The 7,261-nt window shown below is 43.4% G+C and overlaps 1 protein-coding gene across 1 annotated transcript in view; it reads left to right on the top strand.

Moving 5' to 3' along the window:
• LOC121859369 overlaps positions 1–7,261 on the top strand; it is a 532,182-nt gene that overhangs the window by 239,074 nt on the left and 285,847 nt on the right. The gene's annotated exons all lie outside the window — the stretch shown is intronic.

The raw sequence follows: 7,261 nt of genomic DNA, 5'->3' as shown, positions 1-7,261 counted from the left end.
CCTACTGACAGAACATCCCTGTATGGTGGTATAGGGACTGCAGGAGTCAGGATCCCTACTGACAGAACATCCCTGTATGGTGGCACAATGACTGCAGGAGTCAGGATCCCTACTGACAGAACATCCCTGCATGGTGGTATAGTGACTGCAGGAGTCAGGATCCCTACTGACAGAACATCCCTGTATGGTGGTATAGTGACTGCAGGAGTCAGGATCCCTACTGACAGAACATCCCTGTATGGTGGCACAATGACTGCAGGAGTCAGGATCCCTATTGACAGAACATCCCTGTATGGTGGTATAGTGACTGCAGGAGTCAGGATCCCTACTGACAGAACATCCCTGTATGGTGGCACAATGACTGCAGGAGTCAGGATCCCTACTGACAGAACATCCCTGCATGGTGGTATAGTGACTGCAGGAGTCAGGATCCCTACTGACAGAACATCCCTGTATGGTGGTATAGTGACTGCAGGAGTCAGGATCCCTACTGACAGCACATCCCTGTATGGTGGCACAATGACTGCAGGAGTCAGGATCCCTACTGACAGAACATCCCTGTATGGTGGTATAGTGACTGCAGGAGTCAGGATCCCTACTGACAGAACATCCCACATGGTGGTATAGGGACTGCAGGAGTCAGGATCCTACTGACAGAACATCCCTGCATGGTGTTATAGTGACTGCAGGAGTCAGGATCCCTACTGACAGAACATCCCTGTATGGTGGTATAGTGACTGCAGGAGTCAGGATCCCTACTGACAGAACATCCCTGTATGGTGGCACAATGACTGCAGGAGTCAGGATCCCTACTGACAGAACATCCCTGTATGGTGGCACAATGACTGCAGGAGTCAGGATCCCTACTGACAGCATATCCCTGTATGGTGGTACAGTTGTTTTTGTGGCTTCTTGTTGTGCTTCCTTGATTTTTTCCTTTCTTTTGGGTCAGCTCATGGACATAGTGCTGTGAGGTCCATCACAGTTAAGGCATTTTAGTGATTCAATACATTAGGTCCAAAAATGTTCCCTGGAGGTACATTTGGAACAGATCTTGTAGTCCCTGGGTTTGGGGCAGTTCACACTATCATGAGCCTCAATGGCATAGCACCTGAGGCAGGTACGTGTGTGGTGGTACTGTTCCTGTTGGATTTGGTGGGACGGCTGAATGCGAGGAGACCCATGTTGTTTTCTTTTACAGCTGCCTCGGTGTTTTTGAAGTGGATTTTGATGATGCATTTGCCTTTCTTACAGGTGAGTTTTTTGAGAGTCAGTGGGTCAAAATGCTCTTCCCTTAGATTGTTTACACATCACTGGGACAAGAGGTACTCCAGGTCTTGGTCATCGTGCATTAGCAGGATGAAGCCATCTTTAGTCTCTAATGTTTTATGGGCTCTGGCATTGTGTTTGTACACAGGGTCTGTCAGCTGGTGCTTTCTGGTTTGTGATTGTTATTTTCACTTTAACAGTCATTTTTGCTTTTTTGAAGCACGATAGCTTGGCTCAAATTATGTGTGTAGCCTACAACAGTGTACAGTATAGTGCTGTTAGGTCCTACGTTCTTTATACCAGCAAGAAAGAGAGCCGGGATATTAATTGCCCCACTGTCTTGGTTGAAGGTTTTAAGGACCACAAGGGGAGTTCACTCCCAAGAACAGCGGTTTGGTATGGCGAAAAGTAGGGGGTAAGATTCAGATTAGAAATGGTGTACAAGTGTGTGAGTGTGTTATTGTCGCAACGTTTGGCAGCATGACATTGGATGGGAAAGGGGGCAGCAAGAGGAGAGTGGCCGTTTGGTCTGAGGTGGGCTTAACTGCTATCCTACTGGGAGGCTTTTCCCCTCACACACGCGCTGAGATGGATGCCTGGCTGAGCATCAACAGGATAAAATACTGTTAATTCCCTATTGTGTTGCTTAGATCAGAATTTAGTGTGTATTTCTTCAGCCCCAGTTGATCCCTCGTAGGGCATGGCAAAAGTAAGGGCCGTACGACCCAGTTATCATTAGTCCCTTTTTCACACTACCTCACGTCATTAAACACAATACTGTACAATAATATGATTTTATTTGTAAATTAGATATGAAATGAATATGTTGTATGGTATGCTACTGTATCTATGTCAAGGAGAAAGTGAACAATGGAGGGATAAATATGGGATAAGACGGGGAGGCAATCTCTGTCCCTCACACCCCCACCTCCACCCCACACAGGTGCCTGGAACTGCCTCAGTCACTGAAACAATATGATTTTATTATAATTTTTATATGAAATGAATATGTTGTGTGGGGTGCTAGTATGTCCTTGCCAAGGATAAAGCAGGGAGGCCAGCTCTGTATCTCACCCACCTCCGCAACCCATCAAGTGCCCGAAATAGTTGGGACAGTTGTCACCAGTCCCATTTTCTCTTATTTAGGCTGTAGATGTCACTAGTGAGCGCAGGAGATTTGTAAATAGTCTTTGTTTATAAATGGCAGTGATGATTCCGTTCTGCCATTTTAAAACAACGGTGACACTTAATGGGTTAAGTTAGTACTTATATAAATTTGTGCCTGTACATCTCCAGTTGCCAGTAAAGTAGTCACCTGGTATATTCTCACTCCCTAATTGAATTCTGAGTATATACATGTAGTATACTGTAGAATACACCATAATACGTGTGGATTTTCTTGTAGATATCTGAGATTTGAGCATGTACTCAAAAAAATCCTAATCCCTTGTCATCAGCTGAGTGCAAAATACTTCTTAGCGAGGTTCACAAAATGCTGCAGATGTACTTCACCGTCTATGTCACAACAGCATCTTTAGAAAGAGCTCTTTTCAAATCTATGGCACATTAAAACCTATCTTCGAACCACCACGTCTTGGCAGCAAGTAGACCATTGTATTGTATGTTAATTCATGTATTCAAAGGAGAGAACAGATGCTTTGGACATTAATATTCTGGTTAGAGTTTACCTCTCACAATGAGAGGTGTAGAGCCTTCCTTGGATCCTTCAGCAAAACGTAGTGAGAGACAATTTGTACTGAACATGCCAGTGTTGAAATAATGCTCTGCCTCCCAGTTAAGGCGTTAAGTAGGTTTGGTTGGTATTAGGAACCATATGTTACTAATTATGTTATCCTAACCAACCAAAACTACCTAACCTTACCTAACTTCCCCAGACCCACACGTTATTAAATATCTCTTTTCCAGGTTGTTTACAACAAAAATGTCCAAGAAGAAAAGTGTCTTAGAATGTCTAAACTATTGTTTCCGAAGATAAAATTCCTGAGATTTTGTTGGTGGCAACAAATGCAATATTAACTTTCTAGTAATTTCTGACTTTCAATTGACGATATATCAGTTATGGGTAAAACAAAAAGTGTCATAGAAGAACAACATCTTATTTTTGCCCGAAATTATCATTATTAAACCTATATCTAATTTTGTCCTCTACTACAAATTGACCCAGAGGTATAAATGAATTTAAGGTAGGCAGAGGTTCTGCTGCATGAAACTTTTAACAGAAAAGTCATGGATTCTCCCAGATGCCCACAGAACACTAACTTATAAGCTATCTGTAGAATAGAGAAAGTGATAAAAGTTGACATTGGTTAAGAATGCATACAAAGAGTGGTAAATATCAAGTAGAATCACCCAAGGATAGCCCAAATACTGTACATTATGGAAGATCATGCTGCACATGGAGGTAGATGCAAGTGGTGGAAGCTTTGTTATACAATACTGGAATTTCTGATGTTCAGGACAATTTAACCACTTCAATATGCGAATGCCACTTTTAATATTTTATTTGGCTAATGCCAGATAATTGTATTGAACACAGAGAGGATTCCATACACAAGGGGTTAATGCAATTATTATCCGGGTATAGTGAGTGACATACTGCATATTACCTTTACTTTTTACTTTTATCCTCTTCACCACTGATCGGCTTGTTAGCTGCTTCGACGATCGTTGACGTCTCTCTTAAGCACTGTTGGCAAGTACTGGGCATACACCGGCTCCTGAATGTCTCTGAACCTACTCCACTGCTTGTCAAGTCTGGTCTTGAAAGAGCTCACACTCGGTGCCGTCACAACACTCTCTTGCATATTGTTCTAAGAGATCACAGCTCTTACTCCGAAAAAGTTACCTCTCACAATTTTCTGGGCTTGCGGCTTCTTTAACCTTGAGCTGCGACCCCTTGTGGGACGAGCGTCTACCAGCTCCAGGTAAGGACACTCGACTGAGTAGTGCCCTTTGAGATGCTTATTCACCTCAATTAGGTCTCCCCTAGCCCGTCTGTTGTATAAGCTAGGCAAGTTCAGGCGCTCCAATCTCTCAAGGTAGCTGAGGTGCCATCGTCCAGGCACCAGTCCAGTGGCCCTCCTTTGGACATTTTCAATCAACTGACAGTCCCGAGAATATCTTGGGGACCAGACGGGGTGACAATACTCAGGGCGGGAAAGCACCTCACTCTTGAAGATCGTTACGAGGGATGGACTGTCTAGAGATATTTGAATGACCTTCTTATAAGACCTAATAATTTAGTTGCCTGATTTACCTTCTCGCGATGGCTCGTTGTCAACATACACACGTAGGTACTTTTCACATTCAGTCTCAATTAATGCAGTTTCTTCGTCCTGTTGGGACATATGATACGCCTCCTTACCGTTGGTATGTCCCAGGTGTATCCTCTTACACTTTGTGACATTGAATCTTAGGAGCCATTTCTTCGACCATTCATGGAGCTTGCAGAGGTCCTTCTGCAGCATTTCACAGTCTGCTTGGTTCTTAATTTCCCGCAATAACTTGGCGTCTTCCGCAAACATTTGCATGGAGGAATGTACAGCATCAGGCATGTCATTTATGAAGCAAACAAACAACAGCGGGCCCAATACACTGCCCTGTGGGCTGTGGCACCCTGCTTGTGATGGGTACACATGATGATCTCATGCCATTAATCACCACACACTGCTTGCGGTCACGTAGAGTTTTCGATCCATGCTAGGGCATTTCCCCGAATCTCGTACACTTCCAATTTCATTTTCAGCCTTTCATGGGGTATGCTGTCGAAAGCCTTGGCAAAATCTAGGTATATATTGTCGATATTACCACCCTTTTCAAGAATATAGGTCCAAATATCCAGTACCTTGAGTAATTGTGTAAAGCAGGAGCGCCCTGGCATAAAGTCGTGTTTGCAATCCTTTACAAGGTTGTTTCGTAGTAGATATTCCATCATGGCATCTCTTATAAGTCTCTCAAGTACTTTACATACTGTGTTGGTCAGGCTCACCGGTCTATAGTTCGTGGAGTGGAGATCGCCCTTCTTGAAGATAGGACTCACATAAGCCATTTTCCAATCACTGGGGACCCTTTGCTTATCCAAGCATTTACAGAACATGATCTTCAAGGGCTCGGCAAGCTTGCTGCACAACTCTCTTAGCACACTGGGATGCACCATGTCAGGGCCGGGACTCTTATGAACCTTTAGCTTTGACAGTTTATTTCCTATAACCTTTTCTGAGAACACAATGTGGGTCAGTGCTGTGTTGAACCGCCTGTCCTCAAACGCAGGTAGGTTAATCGCATCCTCTCTTGTGAACACGAGGAAAAGAAGCTGTTCAATGCCCCAGCTTTGTCCTGGTCAAAATCTGTGTAACTACCAACTACCATCTTCAATCCTCAGGTCTGATACTCCTACTCGCATTTTTAATTTCGACTTTCCAGAGCGGTAAAACGCATTTGGGTTTGACCTGACCTCACTTTCAACCAGCCTCTGGAACTCATTTTCAGCCCTTTAACACCCTGATTTTGCTCTGTTCCTGGCGCTTGCATACATCCTCCTGTTCTGCTCATCGTTTGACCTAACCCACGCCTTGAATTTCTATTTTTTTTCTTAACTTTGTCGACTGCCGCATGGTTTATGTGTAGGGGTCCCCTTGTTTTCCTAGAGTCACTGGGTTTGGTCTTGGGTATATATTTATCGATCAAATGGTTCACTTTACTAGCTATGTATTCAGCGTAGTGCCTGCGTTCTTATGCCTTAGTCACGGCTTAATGAGTCAAGCCAGTGGATACTCCTCATCACCTCCCTCATCCCGTCGTAATTTCCCTTGTAATATTTGCACCTTGGCCTGGTTTTGTTATGAACTAGGTAACAGTTAAATCTGAATGACAACACTGTATGGTGACTGGTGCCAACTGGGGCAAGATGTTCCAGTTTGGCCACCATACCCTCCTCGTTTGTTATGATGAGGTCCAGTGGCTTGGGTGTATGCTCCCCTCTGTGACTCCCCTCTGTAATGTGTCGGGTCTTTAACATGTTGGAACGGAAAATTATCTCTCAGAGTTTCTACAGACAGAGTAGCTGGGTTATTTAAGTCATTTGGAGTGAACTCGTTTCTCCAGTCGATGTCGCCATAGTTGAAGTCCCCCATGATAAGGAGGTGGCTAAGGTTGAGCATCGCTGCGTTGTCTATTAAGGCTCTTAAGTTCCTTTGATTTAGTTAGCTACAGTTTGGGATCTGTAGATACACCCGACGATAAGTAGGTCTCCTCCCTTTAATTTAATTTTACCTCACTTGGATTATTCAAAAACCACACCCCTCCTGCAAGTTTCTTGAGAAAGGTTCGTAAATAAGTTATATCCGTCAATACTGAACTCACATTATCCGGGTCGATTCTCCTGTTCTTGTACAACAGTTCTACAACTCCTACTATATCGGGTTGGTGTACCTTCAGTAGTGTTTCAAGCTCCTCTCTCTTATCAAGGAACGTGTCAGTATTAGTATTGGCAATTCAATGTTATTTAAAAAGAAGAAAAAAAATAACTTAGCTGCCCTCTGCTGGTCTTAACCTTCTCTCGTGTGTCCAGTGTTGCCGCCCAAGACAGTTGGAGTTGTCTTCTGGGTTTTTTCAGTTCTCCTCAACGAGTTGTTGTTATCTATCCCTATGTACACTGTAACTTGTTGCGAAAGACGGATCATATGCCCAATCAGTACTTTAGAAACACAGAAAAAAGAAAACTTTCTTTGGGCGGCAATAAAATGCCGTTTTAGACAGCCCGACTTGTTTTTGTTTAACTGTTATTTACTTATATTTTCTTTTCCAGTTCTCATCAATGAATATATCTCTTTGTGATTACACTGTGTACACTGTATCCCTATGAAATGTGAATTGTAGGCACAATTTCAGTCCTTGAGAAAGCACACACACACAAAAGAAAAAACAAATTCTTTGTGGCACCAATAATACGGCTTGGTTACTACCGGCAGTG

Source organism: Homarus americanus, unplaced genomic scaffold (assembly GCF_018991925.1).
Source record: "Homarus americanus isolate GMGI-L3 unplaced genomic scaffold, GMGI_Hamer_2.0 scaffold7626, whole genome shotgun sequence".
Lineage (NCBI taxonomy): Eukaryota > Metazoa > Arthropoda > Malacostraca > Decapoda > Nephropidae > Homarus > Homarus americanus.
Note: the sequence above shows the minus strand (reverse complement) of the source record. Positions and strands in the feature narration are given on the sequence as shown.